Source organism: Perognathus longimembris, chromosome 16 (assembly GCF_023159225.1).
Source record: "Perognathus longimembris pacificus isolate PPM17 chromosome 16, ASM2315922v1, whole genome shotgun sequence".
NCBI classification, from domain to species: domain Eukaryota; kingdom Metazoa; phylum Chordata; class Mammalia; order Rodentia; family Heteromyidae; genus Perognathus; species Perognathus longimembris.
In genome coordinates this window covers 54878911-54894614 of record NC_063176.1, presented here as the reverse complement: position 1 = coordinate 54894614, position 15704 = coordinate 54878911, and positions in this window count along the sequence as shown.

Genomic DNA, 15704 nt, shown 5'->3' with positions numbered 1-15704 from the left:
AGAACCTTGGCTGCTCTCTGTGTGAGAATGACCTCACTAATTGGTTATTAGAATTAGTGTCATTTCTTACTTACTACTGCGTGTGTGTGCAGTGGGGGGGGGGGGGGGGGGCGGGCAGAAGAAGGAAAGAAAGGAAAAGAAAGAAAAGGAAATCTTCCCTGCGACTGTGTTGGAATAGATCACTATCACAATGTCATATAAACAGCACAATTAAAAAACAGAGGGGAAAATGAAGGGAGATAAGAAACAGCGGTAGAGGGATACAGGGGATGAATTTGATCAAAATATACTATATATTGGGAAATGGCACAACAAAGCCTTTTGTGCAATTAATATACGCTAATAACCACCCCTCCTCTCCAATGTAACAAATAAAAAAGGCATTCATTCAGCCTATATGCTCCACCTACAGTCTTCAATGTCTCTCCATCTCATGGAGCTGGCTTTCTTATTTGCAGATGGGGAAAACTGAGGCAAATGGGGGCATAGTATCTAGCACACAGTGATAACTGGCAGCTACAGACCAGACTTATGTCTGTGGGTGTTCAAAGGGCAGGGTTTCTTCCACAAGGCTGTCTCTAAATCAACCGGAGGAAAGTCCATGGGCTACAAAGATCCTCCAGCAGCGAGACAGGCTTTCTTTTCACACATGTGAGTGGACATGACCCTGGGCCCCATTATGCCCGCCTTCACAATCAAGCAAAAGCTTCTTTGTACAAAGAAATGAAGCAACCCACCCACCTTGCCCTTCCTTCAGTCCCTTAAGGTCAGAGTGAAAACGAGAAAGCAGAAGTCCAAATATGGAAACTGGAACTCCCAAATCCTCCACTTCCTCCGTTCTGGAGGTCACCGTTCTCCTTTTACCTTTCACTTGGAGGCATTTGCTTTATCCTTTTCAGTGGTGTTTGCCATCCACAAGACCCAAGTCAACATCATTGCCAGAAAACCTCCCCTCAAAATTCACCTCACTCAGGCACCAAGTTCAGTGTCAATGGACTGCTGGTATTACCTGGTCCTGCGCAGGGGGCCTTCCCTCCACCGGCTGTCCTGTTCTTTACATTTTCCGGGAATGTGAAGTTCACCTGCCATGGTTGTAGGCTTTTCCCCAGCCCCCAACTTCCTCAGCCAGTTCATTCTTTATTGTACATCTATCTTGCCTAGCGCCTGGTGCCTACGGCTGCCTGTCCCATACAATCTAATAGCTTCTGTCTCTCATGATGCTTACTTCTCTCATAATGTTCTCTGAATTTGACTGTGGCTGCCAGTTTGCTTGCCCATTTGTCCCCAGAACAAAACAGAAAGTGACAGTCCATCTCGAGAGCGGCAAATTCTTGAACGCAGAGATTGTACCGTGGTGTCTAATTCCTAGCCCCAAGTACAGTCACTGGCAGATAGTCAATGTTATTGAATGTTTATAGAAATTGATGAATAAGTGTAACTCCATTTGGGAAAGCTAAGAGTCAGGAAGGTCTTTGTATTCTGGGACCCAGAGGGACTCCTTTGAGTTGAGAACCTAATCTTTGACAGGGCTGTTGTCAGGCTCTTGCTGTGTGACTCCAGCAAGATCTAGTTAAGACCCACCCATGCTAGCTATCTGAATCCCTCGCCCTTACGACCCTTCTAGCTTTACATTCTCCAAACCCCTGTATTCCAGCATGCACAGGGATGGGTTAAGAGCAAAATGTCAAGCAAAAGATGATGACCAAATTGAAAATCCAAGGACACTTTCCTTTTCACAAGGGATCTGGGGCCGGTGGCTTCTCAGCGAACTTTCTTTGTATGCAGTGAAAAAAAATTTCCAACTGTAGTCTATTGTGTCATGATTAGACACTGGGGCTCCACAGGTAAGAGATGAACAATTCTAAGGGTAATTGAACACTCCACGAATTTTCACAGTGGATCAGCACTGAGCCATTCAGCCTAGGTATTTCTGTGATTGCGGTGCTGAGAAAATGTAGGCCGTTAAATGGTTCTCAAATCATTCTTTCATCTGAGCCAAACAGGACTCGGTATTTGCAATCCGGGTTATAAAAGCAAGCGGCTTGGGAACAATGGCTGTTTAGAGACTAGGGGGAAATATTCTTTTGTTGGAAATCTGAGTCTTTAAAACAATGCAGGTATCAAAGGTTTCAGGGAGGACTGGAGTGTTCTTTGAGGGCTCTGCCTCTTTATATGACAAAATGCCACATTGATTGTTAGAGGCATAACCAGGGGGCAACAAACATGATTCCCATTTCACAGACAGGGAAATTGAGCTTTGTGGTGACGCGTCTTGTAAGGGGGTGATTCTTGGTGGTAAACTCTGTTTACCTGATGTCAGCATTGTTGAATGTTTATAGGAATCGCTAAGTAAGTATCTCTCAAGCTGGGAAGGCTAGGATGCTGGGAACATGAGAATCCTTTCCTCCCAGCCTTGCCCTTTGCTCCCTCTGTTCTAGCTTTTGCAAGAAACAATACTTTGCAGAAACTGCCAACCGTGTGAGCTTTGTAAGTAAGTTAGCTGGTTAGTACCTTCACCATGGTTGCTTAGGTCAAACGGAGCCAACGGCTCGATTCACAGATGGAGATGATGTTGGTGCTGTGGCCGGGTGAGCAGGCCTCCTATGAGCAGAGCTGCTAACCCTGACCCCCATCCTTCTGGGGAAAGACTCCTGCGACTGACAGGAGCCACCTGGAAGGGTGGTACCAGAGAGGTCCCGTCCTCCCTTGCGGCTGGAGGGACATCCCCAGCCACTCGCTGACGGGGTGTCTCTCCTCTGGGCGGCCCAAGGGCTCATGCTCCAGGGCTTCTTGCGGATGAACGCCCAGGAAAGTCAGGCCCCGGCCGGCCTTTCTCCCTTTCCTTTTGGTGGCTGGGTGCGCCATCCTTCCCTCCATGTGTCGCCGGCACAAGTCTTCAGGCCTCAGCATCTGCTGCCCGAGGGGCTGACATGGGCCCGGGGATTGACTGTGATGGGGACTTCAGCAGATCACTGCCTGCCACTTGGACACCAGCCTCCCAGCTGGTCCACCATGTGCCCCCTTGGTCTCCTCCTACCTGTTTCCAGAAGGAGCCCATGCGAGCTTTCAGGTGGCGAATCTGTTCTGTGGATGCAATGCCTAGAAACTTTATTTATTTAATTTTTGTGCCGGTATCAGGGCTGAACCTCAGAGCCTGTGATACTTCCCCTTCACTTTTTTTCTCCATGTGAGCCAGAGCTCCACTTCTGGCTTTTTGCTGGTTAATTGGAGGTAACAGTCTCATGGACGTTTCCATGCTGGCTGGCTTTGAACTGTGATCCTCAGATCTCAGCCTCTGCAGTAGCTAGGACTGCAGGGGTGGGGCGCCAGAGCCCTTGGCTCCATAGCTAGAAACGTTTAACGTCCTGGCCTTGTTGTTGGAGCTAAGACTACACAGACCTACATGGTCTGGTTTTGTGACAGGCTCTCTCCCCCCCTACCTACCCCCACCTCTCTATTCAGACTTCAGGCCTTGCTCCAGGTGGTTCTCTCGGAGGAGGAGCTTGCTTATTTCCCCTTTGCTTAGTTTTCCATTTGCCCTTTCGATTTCAGCTCAAGGTCACGTCCTGACTCAGATGGAATCGGTGCTCCTTTCGTGAGACATCCAGGAACTCATGGTAGTTTGCAAATGTTTATTTGGGAGATGATTTACTCTTCTTCTCTCTGCGTGAAGGCGAGGTCTCTAAAAGTCGCCATTTTGCTTGCTTCCTGGTGGAAATCTCCAAATGACACCTAGTGCCTTGGCACTGGAGCCTCTCGCCCTGAAGGGGGTCTAGAGTCTTCCGAGGCGGGAGGAGTTGGGCTCCACTCTAGGTTTCTGCTGGCCTCTGTCTGCGCAGTCTTCGGTGGAAACAGTAGTGCCTGGCTTCTTAGGGCTACACACTGGCCTGGAGGAGGCAGGTGGAAAGTCCACCTGCCTAAGACACACAGGCAGGAGAAGCAGAGTACTCACTTCCCGTCCAGCCTGGTGCCCGCACGGCCCAGGAGCAGGAAGGGAGCTCTGACCCGCAGGCCTGCAGAGGCGCTAGCGCTTTCCAGGGCTGCCAGGCTAGAATTTCCCGGTGGGGAATCAGCTCTTCACATTTGCACACTTACTTAGCAAGGGACCAGCATCACACAGACCCACTTAGCTTTCCTAACAGCAGCAACCAAACAAAAGAGCTAATAATAATGGTGAAGGCAGCCCCGTGGGGGTCCTTGTGCTGGCCGCCCAAAGGGAACCTTTCAGAGAGAGGGTCAGACTCCCCCAAGACTTACAGAACGAGAGTCCCCCACCTCTGTGAGGGCATCTCAGGGACTCCTTTGCTCTCCAAAGCTTTGGAAATACTTCATAAGTCTTTGAACATGGAAACAACCACCTGCTCTGAGTCCCTCCCCAGGGTTTCTGTTACTGCCTGCCAGTTCAAGCATCGTGTGAGAAATCCTGTGCCACGAACTAGCTATGACTCCAGAGAGCAAGAACATGGGGGAGCCAGAATACTCAAGGGCTAAAGCGGAGCAGAGCTCTCTACGTAAGCATCTATGCCAGCCAAGTGGGTGATGTTCCACGGCAATCCCTCCGCCTGTGGACACTGGTTAGAAATCCTACATCGGAATCAAGTTGTATCTGCCTTTCATTTTGCTCCCAAGGCTCTGGGTTCCCTCCACCGCCTTCACCCAGAAGTCGCGCTCCGTGGGCTAGAACTGGCCGCCACCCTCCTCCGTCCCCACCGGGCCGCGGGTCATTCTGTGAGAGATTTCCTGCCACACAGAGGGGGACGTGGAGTGCTGGCACTCTCTAGGAACTGGCCAGCTTTCAAAGCTGGCACTTGGCAGAGCTGGGATCCCACTTGAATCTATTTACCCGCAAGCTCGGGGCTATTTCTATCCTTTCCCCTCGGTCCGCGTCAAGTCCTGCGCCGTCTGCTGTGATCTCAGAAGCCGTGGAGTCACCGTCTCTCCAAAACAGGTCACGTGCTCTTGGGTGGGAGGAGCGAACTCACTGGTTACAGCTCAGCCCCCATGTACAGGATCCGAGCATCCTTAATTGATGACTCATCAATTATTTATTAATTCCTTCTTTCATTCCTTCATAAATTCACGCCCTTCCTTAGCAATTGTACCAAGAAGTCATTATCGATGGGGCAGTGCAGACAGAAGTGCAGACACCGTGTTAGGCATGGTGGCTCTCTGTGTGCCCCTTGCAATAATAGATCAGCAGATGGAGAGTCACACCCATCGTGTGCGCCTAGGCCATTTGATGAATGGATGCATGCTGCCATTACGCTATTTAGGAAAGCACAGAGGAGACACACAAAAGATGGCGTCTCCCATGCCCCCACTTCACACCCCCCCCCCCCCCCCCCCCCCCCCCCCGCTGACACCACGGCACAGCAATGGTGCTAAACGCCAGCACCGGGAGAATCCACATTTCCTGACCCACTCTCCTAGCTTAAGGAGAGCTTTTCTCTTTTCACTCTGTATTTCCTTCCTGTCCCCCCGCCCTCCCCCCCCCCCCGCTATGTCTGGTGGTCTTTGGATCAACACGATGAGGCCAGATCCTGAAGAACCCTACAGGATATAAGCAGAGTCGAAGTGACCCCTGCCCGGGGCACATTGATTGACTAGCCCTTCCAGCTGTCAAAGGTCCACGTCCTCGCTCAGAAAGGCCGAACTCTCCGGCTGCTTTCTGGAGGAAGTCATTTAATTGCCTTGCGTGCAGGGCTGGGCAGCACTGCCAGCGGAAGGCAGGAAAGTGGAGACAGGTCGGAGAGGAGATGGCGCCTCTGCCCTAGCTGCTCGAAGGAAGGGAAAAGAAATGAAATGAGAAGGGAGGACAGATCCCAATTACAGAAAGTAGTGTTTCACTAGGCAGCTGAAATCGAGGGGAGAACACTTGACCGACAGGTCAGCCCACAAGTAGGTGGGTAGACAGGTAGATCTAGGTAGACGTATGTACTACAGAGATATTGGGAGCAAAGCAAAGACGTTTTTAGCATTCTGTAACTATTCTGGCGATAGTTAACTGTATGTCTATTATAAATTCTTCTCCATCATCAAGGAACTGAAGAATAGGGAGGAGGAAGGAGATGGACAAAAGGAAGTAGACAATGGATCAACTGTAATGTCTGGTAATTAGAATCTTTTTGTCTCCTTTTACTCCTAAGACAATTCAATGACATGGGACTTCCTTAAAGTTGAATAGGAAAAAGGATCCCCTCGGCCCCCCATAATCCTTTAAATGCCACTTAGCTTAGAGACAGTGGGTCAAAGACTCAAAGGTGTTGTGTTTTAAGGTATTTCTTTTTGCTTAAATATCTCTTCTTCTTCTTCTTCTTCTTCTTCTTCTTCTTCTTCTTCTTCTTCTTCTTCTTCTTCCTCCTCCTCCTCCTCCTCCTCCTCCTCCTCCTCCTCCTCCTCCTCCTCCTCCTCCTCCATCTTCTTCTTCTTGTTGATACTTGGGTTTGAACTCATGGCTTTGAGCTTCTTAGGCAAATGCTCTACCATTTAAGCCACACACTCCCTGCTTACAAACTCCTAGATTCCTGGTTTGGATAGAAGGCCCAGGGTGCATGCTACCTGTCGCATGAGTGGAGTTACAATACCAGTGAGCGGCTGAAGCCACGCGCAGAATTTTGTTTAGAGTGGGCCACCTTCCACTTTAATTGGATTTCTGACAAGCATCTAGAAATGAAGATAGTCAAGATGTGAGTCACCTTGCAAAGCGATACCTCTCTTGGCATCGGGGAGTCTGTGACCCCTCTTTCACACATTTGTGCTATATAGAATCCAGGAGGCCTCCTCGCCCACCGCCTTCCCCAGGCCAATCGTCATTCTCATCTTGAAGAGACTGGGACATGTGTAAAGGATGGAGTCTCCTGGGGCTTGAACTCAGGGCCTGAGCACTGTCCCTGGCTTCTTTGTGCTCAAGGCTAGCACTCTACCTCTTGACCCATAGCGCCACTTCTGACTTTTTCTATATATGTGGTGCTGAGGAATCGAACCCAGGGCTTCATGTATATGAGGCAAGCTCTCCTGCCACTAGGCCATATTCCCAGCCCCAAGGATGGAGTCATTTGCTTCATGATTATAGCACAGCGTTGGTATCTAGTGGGAACTTTTTGGTTGTGTCACACATGGGGGATAGATACATACAAGTGGGGAGAGAGAGAGAGAGAGCAAGTGAGAGAAAAGGAGACAGAGGTTAGAGAGAGAAGAGGGAGAGAAACACAGGAAGATAGAGGCAGAAAAGAGGTGAGAAAGAGAGAAGAGAGGAGGGGAGCGATCACATGGAAAGACAAAAAGAGAACAGGAGGGACTAGGCTTGTTTCTTTGCAACCACTCATTCCCTGGACTAACCCATTCTGTAGGGTGTAACCCATGCCGAGAGACTGTCATTAATCCCTACCAGAGATCCTGTCTTGTGACCTGACTCCTCTACCTGGCTCTCCCTTTTAAAGGTCCATCATCTCTCAAAATGGGTAAGTTGACAAACCAATTTCCAGCCTATAAAGCCTTGAAGAACAAACTAAATCCAAGCTATAGCACGCCCTTCCTCCCTCCCACCTCCTGACCTGTCCTTTTTTCTCCATTGGAATTTTGTCCATCACCATTACCTTTGCCTGTCTTCCAGCTCAGGAACGTTGGTCTTTATTCCTTTACATACCTGGGAAGTTAGGGAGGTTGAAATTAGAACTCCCATTTTACAGAGAAGGAAAAGGAGACTCAGAGTGGTTTACACTCACCCGTGTAAGGTCACACAGGCACAGGCCGAGTCAGGGCTGATGGACTTGCATCGAGCCCTGGCCTTAATCGTCATGTGCTACTTTCTCTTCTTGGACAATGCTTATTTCCCCGAGTGCGCAAATACTCAGAGAAGAGGGACAGAGGTCAGTACAGATGATCAGAAAAGACCTGTGAGAGGCTCAGGGGAGAAGGCTGAATACTTGTCCTGAAAAAATGGCCCACAGCAGACTTCAGCTACAATACCTGGGCTGGTGGCTGGGGGAGAAGTCCTACACATTAGCCCTGGATCAGTAGTCAGACCCGGAGAGCCCCCTGCCTCCTGGCCAGCCTGCTGTGTGTATTCAGCCCTTTGTCATCTGGGGAAGGAGCTGACGTTAATTAGTTCTATTTACTGAGTTTACCTGTCATCTCGCCTGCAACTCAAACTTCACGCTTTCTACCTTCCTACATTTGATCTCGGGACAGCAGCCTGGAGTCTGCGTTTGGGGCTGCGCTGCTGTCTGAAAGACAGGTGCATTTTCACTGTTCATTATGCTAAGTACTTCCAGCGTCCCTGCTGCTCGGCAGAGGTGCTGCCTCCCCAGCCAGGCTTCGGCTCCTGGAATACCTGTCACGGTGTGGCCTTTTGCTGTGTGCTTCCTTCCTGTGCAGACCTCCTGGAGAACAACTTGACTTTTCCCTTCAGGCTCATTCACATTAGCGGAAGTCATTAGAGACGGAGGAAGGAAACAAGAACGCCAGGGGTGAAAGGAAGTTTGGGGAAATGCGCGGTTGGACTGTGTGGTCGTCAGGGGAGGTTCAGAGGCTCCTAGAGAGGAAGGAGCACCTGTCTCATGGCGCGGTTCTGTAGTTGGAGGGGAGGTGGGGAACACATACCTCTCGATTCCTACCGAAAGCTTCCCCTATGACAACTGCCCTGTGCTGATTTCTCCTTCCAAAAACAAGTGACAACGATCCGAGACGTCTTTGAATCCAGCTTTCAGATCAGCGGCAGTTTTACTACTTGGTGAGGCACTATAGTCATCCATCCATTCATCCATCATCTTGACAAAGATTTAGAGAGAGAGAGAAGTGGAACGCTGTGCTAGTTTTGAGAGGCTGGTTTTCCCGGGTTGCTATTGTAATGGTGTCTCCTATAATTTTATAGGTGACTCCCTTTTTACTTCCCTTGTGACCAGCAACGTCCCCAAGGGGTCCAGCTCTGGGCCTCTTCTATGTGCCTCTCCTAGAAAAGCACTGTCAGGTGACTCAGCCTGGCCAATCAGCGCCCTCCATTTCCTAGGAAGTGAGTGACTCATCACATCCAGCGCTTACCTGGGCTTCTTGACTGAAATTGAAGCACCCTTCACCAGGGAGCAGGCCTTTCCTCTCCTCCGGGATAATAAGTTCTTCACATGATGTAATTTTAGGCACTGTTGGACCCTTTTGCCTCATATGGAAAGAGACCGAAAATAAAGCCAATATCGAGGGCACAGATGGAGGAGGGAGCATCGACGAAAGACACCCAATTGATGTTATTTAAGTCTTCGTGTGTAGCTCTTTCTAAATCTGGGCTAATTCTAGAAGCTTCCAGTTTCATAAGCCAATAAATTATTGCCTGTGGGTTGAATGAGCTTAACGGAAGCCTCTCACTGGTCAGGCTCCAGGTGAACTGAGTTGGATCGGAGAAGCAGGGCCGCCGGGTGGGTCTGCTCACACAGGTGTTACCAGTAGCCGGAGGGCCTTCTCCAGGTGCGCTGGAGGCCGAGCACGGGACGGCTGGGCATCTGGGGTACCCCAGGGCACCCCAGGGTCAGAGCTCCTGACCGCTGAACGACGTAGACGGCAGTGAGCAGCACCCCCCGCTCCGCACCCCCTCCGGCCTCTCTGGACGTTGCTCCTCGGTGAGTGTTCCTTGTAATAATGAACTCTCAGGACACGTGCCTTCAGAAGAGACATTGGTTGTGAGAGGAGGATTCATAGGCCTCCCCACATTTGCCAGCTTCTCTCAGTGGAGGCTCGTGGGCGGGTCTCAGCCCAGGCCCGGGTCTTTTGAATTGAGCCTTGGATGGTGCCTTATTCCCACCCTGCCACCCACCCACCATTGGGCTTGTACTGGCCCATGGGCGGGGGGGGGGCTTTTACTATTGATTTTCACGGCGATGGAGGGACACTCTGCTGCTATTCCAATAGATGCAGGGTGGCTTGGAGAACTGAAGAGGGCGCCGTGGATAACGAGGGTGGGGAAACAGTGCGAGCTTGAATTGCCTTTGGAAAGCGAGGACGCAGAGTGACCACAATCCAAGCAGCTTTGGTGGAAATCAGATGGGGTAATGGCACAGGACTTATCCAGGATGGAGGAGTCTCGACCTGGATTTATTAAGGATATGTGTGTGTAACCCAAACAAATCACCTTGCTTTCTGAGGTTTTAGTTGCTTGTCTTGAAAACGGGCATCGTGATCAAATTCTTGGGACAACAAGAAAATGTGTGTGCAGGTGGCATCTTTATTGTAAGGAGCTGGGATGCTCCCACTGTTGCCGCCATTGATGCTGGTGTTCTTCCTTGGTAAATGAAAGCTATCAGCTCTCTACCTGTGCCTCTCGCTACACTCCTCTGGGAAGATTCACCAAATAACTGCCACTCGAGGTTGCTTGAGCTGCCCTAGCAAAGGACTGTCGGTGAGGATGCAAAGATGACAGGAATCTGCCCTTGCTCTGTTTGGGAGCCCAGGTGTCTGAGATGAAAGTTTCTCTGGCTTGGCAGCTGGGTGTCTTAGCCGTCCGTACAGCGGTGCCCAGATTTCCTCTTTTCCTAAGGACAGACTTCATTTTAAATGTATGGTCTCTTCAAAGGCCTTATCTCCAAGTGCAGTCACATTCTTCGCGTGCTGGGGCTAGGGCTTTAGAATTAGGCGTTTTGGGGGAAAGAATTGATCCCTACCAGTGCTGGCCTCTTTTGAGCTCCGAGTGAATCAGGCTTTTAAGAACACAGTTCATCTGGTGAGTTGGAGACATTTCTGGTCCACACAAAGCAGGTCATGTGGCAGATCCGCTTCCTTTCCCGCATTGCAGAGCGAGCTGCCTGAAGCTGACGGCACCTGCGCCGTTTACCCGGCCCTCTCCCGCGTGTGATGGGAAGTGGCCTGGACAGGAGGCCTGCGCCCTGACACAGCGGATAATATCGTCTCCCTGGCTTTGACTCATTGTACAAAGCGCTTTCCTGTCTTCGGCGGTGACTGACTGGCCGTAGGGCTTGCGCGTGCTCTGCAGGGCGGGGTGAGAAGAGGAGGCTGCCTGTCATTCACCAACTTAGCTAAGTGGCAGAAGGTAATGTTGGGGAATCCTCCTTAGAGCCTCAGCTTCCTCAATAACCAGTAAAAGGAGACTTTCAGCCTCACTCGATACACAAAGTCACCATGAAGACTAAATAAGAACCCGAACTTGGCGTCTAGACCTTTATTAACAACAGAGTGGACTTGTGTCCAGATGGCTGCTGACCTCCAAATGGAACCCAATGGCAAACTGGAAGACAGTCATTTGGCTTCTCTCACTTTCCAGTCACATTTTCATGGGGACTCCCCTGTGGGGACAGTACGGGGGTGGCATGTATTTTCCTCACTTCACAGAGTGCTCCTGAGGGTGCTGCTCCCTCCAAGCTCTTCATAGGTCTTCCTCATGAATGCCATGACCGCACAGAGGTGAACCACGGGAGGGCGGGGCCGGTGGCAAGCTCCTCCTTTCAAGTCATAGGCAAAGGGGGTTCCCTGGGACTGGACTTGAAACCTGCCCACTTTCGAAAGCCTGGGCTGTGTTTCACCAAGACCCCCGTGCCTTCTAGCTTGAGCTCAGAGGCAGACTATTTCTGCTCAGGCTTTAGAGACAGTATCACCACAGCCTAAGCAACCTTCCTACGTCTGCGACCCCTTCCCAGGAAGTTCTCCACGGCACTGAGAAATTGGGCGGGGGTCAGGGCAAAAGTCTCAAGATGTCCCTTCTAAGCTTGCTTTTTTACACACACACACACTCACACACACTCACATCCACCTGTCCATGCCCTCATGAGCCCTGTGTATTGGGATTCTTTCCCAAGGCTGCGGGCAGCCTCGATGGAGGAAGTGACATTCTCCCATTCTGCTCCTTTCCCAAAGCAGAAATCCATTCACACGGCCAGGTCACGAGGCAGATTTGCAGAGCTGTTTCTACCATGCTCACTCTTCCGTCATCACACTCCTGACTTTCTCTCAACCTCTGCAGGCTCCTGCTTCCTGCCCAAGAACTGTTCTTGCAGCCAGAACTGTTAACAGCAAAGGGAAAGCTCCTCCGAGGCAGGGGAGAGGCAGCTACTGGAAGCACAGGGCGCTCGCCCGGCGCTGCGCACGGAAGGAGCTTCGGGGGCAGACCGCGGCTCCCTCTGAAGGGAGGCCTCGGCCAGAAGGGCTCATGGCAGCCGCCTGTGGAAGCTTGCCAACCCCTGACGGAGCACGTCAGGGTTGTTTCTTGATGTGACAAAAGAATTAAGTATTAGATCAGAAGGTCTGTTCCCTCCCACCCCCCACCCCAAGAGTTTCTTGAAGTGACTTGTGCAAAGGGGTTTTCATCCAACCTATCAATGTATGAGCAAAACTCATCCTGATCAATGTCACCCCTTGTATCATTCTCCCTCTCATTAGTTGATTAGAATTAAGGTTTGAGAATTTTTTTCTTCTCCCTTTCCTTTTTCCTTCTTTCCCTCCTTCCCTTCCTTCCTTCCTTCCTTCCTTCCTTCCTTCCTTCCTTCCTTCCTTCCTTCCTTCCTTCCTTCCTGTCCTTTCTTCTTTCCTTCCTTTCTCCCTCCCTTCTTTCCCCCTTCCCTTCCCTTCTCAAAGGTCGTGTGTGTGTGTGTGTGTGTGTGTGTGTACACACGCGAATGTGTACGTTGAGTATACTGAATGTATGGATGGTTACGATGGTCTATTTTTTGATTCTATGGTGGTGTAAAAATTAAATCATTTAGCAAATGCCACAGTTCCAGATTTGAATCTGGATCCATCCGGGCCAGTGCTCTGTGGTGGCCCTCCCCTACTTGTGGATCACATCCGAGGAGCCCAGCCAGCCACGGGGTCACAGGGCCTCAGGGGGCTCCACAGAGCTGGGCTGCTCAGCTGGGAGGCCTGGGAGGTCACCTAGAGGAAACGCATTGTTGTTGTGTGATCTTTTCATCTTAGGATGGGTTTATCTGACTCTAGCCACATTGTCAGTACAGGAGCAATTGGATGAGGGTGTAAGTACAGCCTTTAAGTTGATCAACACCCTTAAGACCAGGGACCCCGGGATCCCGAGGGACATGGGGTGATGGGTGTCAGGGTTTGACACTGTGTGTGTGTGTGTGCGTGCGTGTGTGTGTGTATGTGAGTGTGTGTGTGGGGGGGGCAGGGCCTACTGAGGAGTTGATGGGCTGCAGTTCTGGTGGCGTGAGCTGGGACACAGAGCACGGCAGTGGGATTATGGGAGGTGTGCGGCGTGGGGCAGAAGTCTGTGCGGGGGAGAGATGGGTAAACCCTCCTGTTGTCTGGTTACTGATGAGCTGGGTCTGCATGGAGGGCATACTCATCATGGCTCTTGGAAACAACAGTTTACACGGGGTTCCGGGGTGTGTCACAGGAGCAACTGGCCCTCAGTGGCCCTCAGGAAAGAGGCCAACATGAGGCCAAGACTCAGCAGGGGCCCCCACGGCAAGCCCTGCGGATCCCTCTGTTTTTCATACGTGCGTCTGTCCAGTCCTGGGGCTTGAACGCAGGCTCTAGGGGCTATTCCTTAGCTTTTTTTTTTTTTTTCTCCCACTTGAGCCACAGGTCTACTTCTTCTTTTTTTTTTTTTTAACTAGTTAATTGGAGATAAGAGTCTCATGGATCAGTCTACCCAGGCTGGCTTAGAACCGTGATCCTCCGATTTCAGCCCCCCCCCCCCGCCCCCTCAGTAGTTGGGATTACAGGTGTGAGCCACTGGGCCTGGCCAGATTCCTCTTGGAAATGAAGTATTCCCCGTCCCCCTCCCAGCAGTGATGCTTGTGGACAGTGTTGAGTGGATGTATCTTTTCTTCCAAATAAGTAAGTGAATAAAATGAATGATCAAGGACGCATCCTTCATCTATTTGGCATTCTCAGGACTATAACTGTAATCACTAACATATAAAAGATAAATTTCTTAAGTCAGTTTTGGAAAAAAAAATCCCAAGGAATAAATAAGAACACAGGCAAGCAAAGGAAGAGGTGACATTGTCCAAGAAGAAGTGTACTCATTACCCGATGTTGAAAGCAGTAACCCCTCTGTACAACAACTTGGCAATACCAATAAAATTATATTTTACAGCAGCAGGTGTGACAGAATGTCTTTTAACCTTGCCAGCTTACAATGACAATGCCTTCTGACTCGGTGTCCAGTTCCCACTGCCACGAGCCTGGCAGGTGTTTCAGAAGTCTCCTGTGACTCGCAGAGTTGGTGAAGGCCTTGCAGTCATCCCCAGGAAGCTCACGATGGGAAAGGGACACAGTGTGAGGAAAGGCAGAGGGATAGGACAGGTGGGGATAGGCCCCTGGAGCAGAAGCAGCAAGGAAAGAATGAAGAGAGAGATGTGACAAGAAGAAGCCCGGTCTTGAGTCTTTTCCTGTGAGTCTCGGTACTGCACAATGGAGCTTGTAAGCACTTGGGTAGGACGTGAAATCTTTGTCCTTCAGTTCATCATTTACCCACAGAGAGGGGGAAATGAGTAACAGAACACAAGAAGAGAAGATCATTTAATAGGTGGGTGGCTCAGGAAGTCACCCCGCTTCTTGCTTTAGTTCTAGAACGCTATGAAACCATCATGTTTGCCCTCATAAAGGATCTGTAAAGTAGTGGGCACAGAAGGCCATTTAAAATGTTAAAAGCTGTAATCCATGGTAAAAAAAAAATCAAAATTTTAAATAAAGATAGCATCAGTATGACGTCTTGTTTTAACCTACTGATTTTAACGTGGCTCAGCAAGATACCAGGGAGAATCTGTGTCTCCTCTTCCTCCTCCCCTCTTGTCTTTCCTCTTCCTCCTGGCTTTTCTTATCCTCTGTGTCTCCCTCCCTTCTCTTCATGCCAGGAACAGATCCCAGGACCTCATGCACACAACCTGTGAGCTCTCACTGAGCTTCATCTCTAACCCCATGGGACCACATCTTAATTCTTGTCCTCCACTCTGGCCCCAAGATGGCTGTGACAGGAAACTTGGTCTGTGGATTCATACAGTTCTTAGCCAGGGTCTTAAATGCCTAGAAAGCAGGACAAGCTGCGATTGCCAGCCTTGGCTAGATCTCAAGGGTCAGTAGGGGCCACCTGCTAACTGGATTGCCATCACACCTCTCCCCTGTGACAGGCTCTTCACTCTGCTTGTGATGTCTGGATGGAATATTTAAATCCATCTGAGAGTTGACCATAGATAGGCCATAGATAGGTGTGGGCTGAATGGTGGGAGAGATATTTCTTTAAAAAATCTCCTTCTATCTCCTCTCTGGGCTTCTACTCCAGCCTGAGGTAGCTGTAACTCTCCACAGAGCTGAACGTGCTGAGACACGCTCCGTCACGGAGCTTGCTGCTCCTGGCAGCTCGTGACGCGGAGTGGAGCCGTAAGTGAGGAGATGATTGACAGTGTGAGATGTCTTGTGTCACTGTCCCTAGGGTCCAGTCTTCGCCCAGCCTATAATAGAGTTCATGCAATGCCTAGAAAGTGAATAAATGAGCTACCAGGGAACTTTTAACCCTACTGTTCTAAGACTCCCGACGCCTCTTGAAATACGAATTCTTCTCCTTTCTCACAGTAAGAACCTTATAAATCTCCCTGGCTAAGCAGAAATGACACATGCGCTTAACTCAGATAGACTCCAGTTTACACACTTAATGCCTAATCTTTCACTTTGAAGATAATAACATATTTAATCCTCATTCGATCCTTAGGGTAATCCTATAACATAATATAGATTCTGGGTACATAACA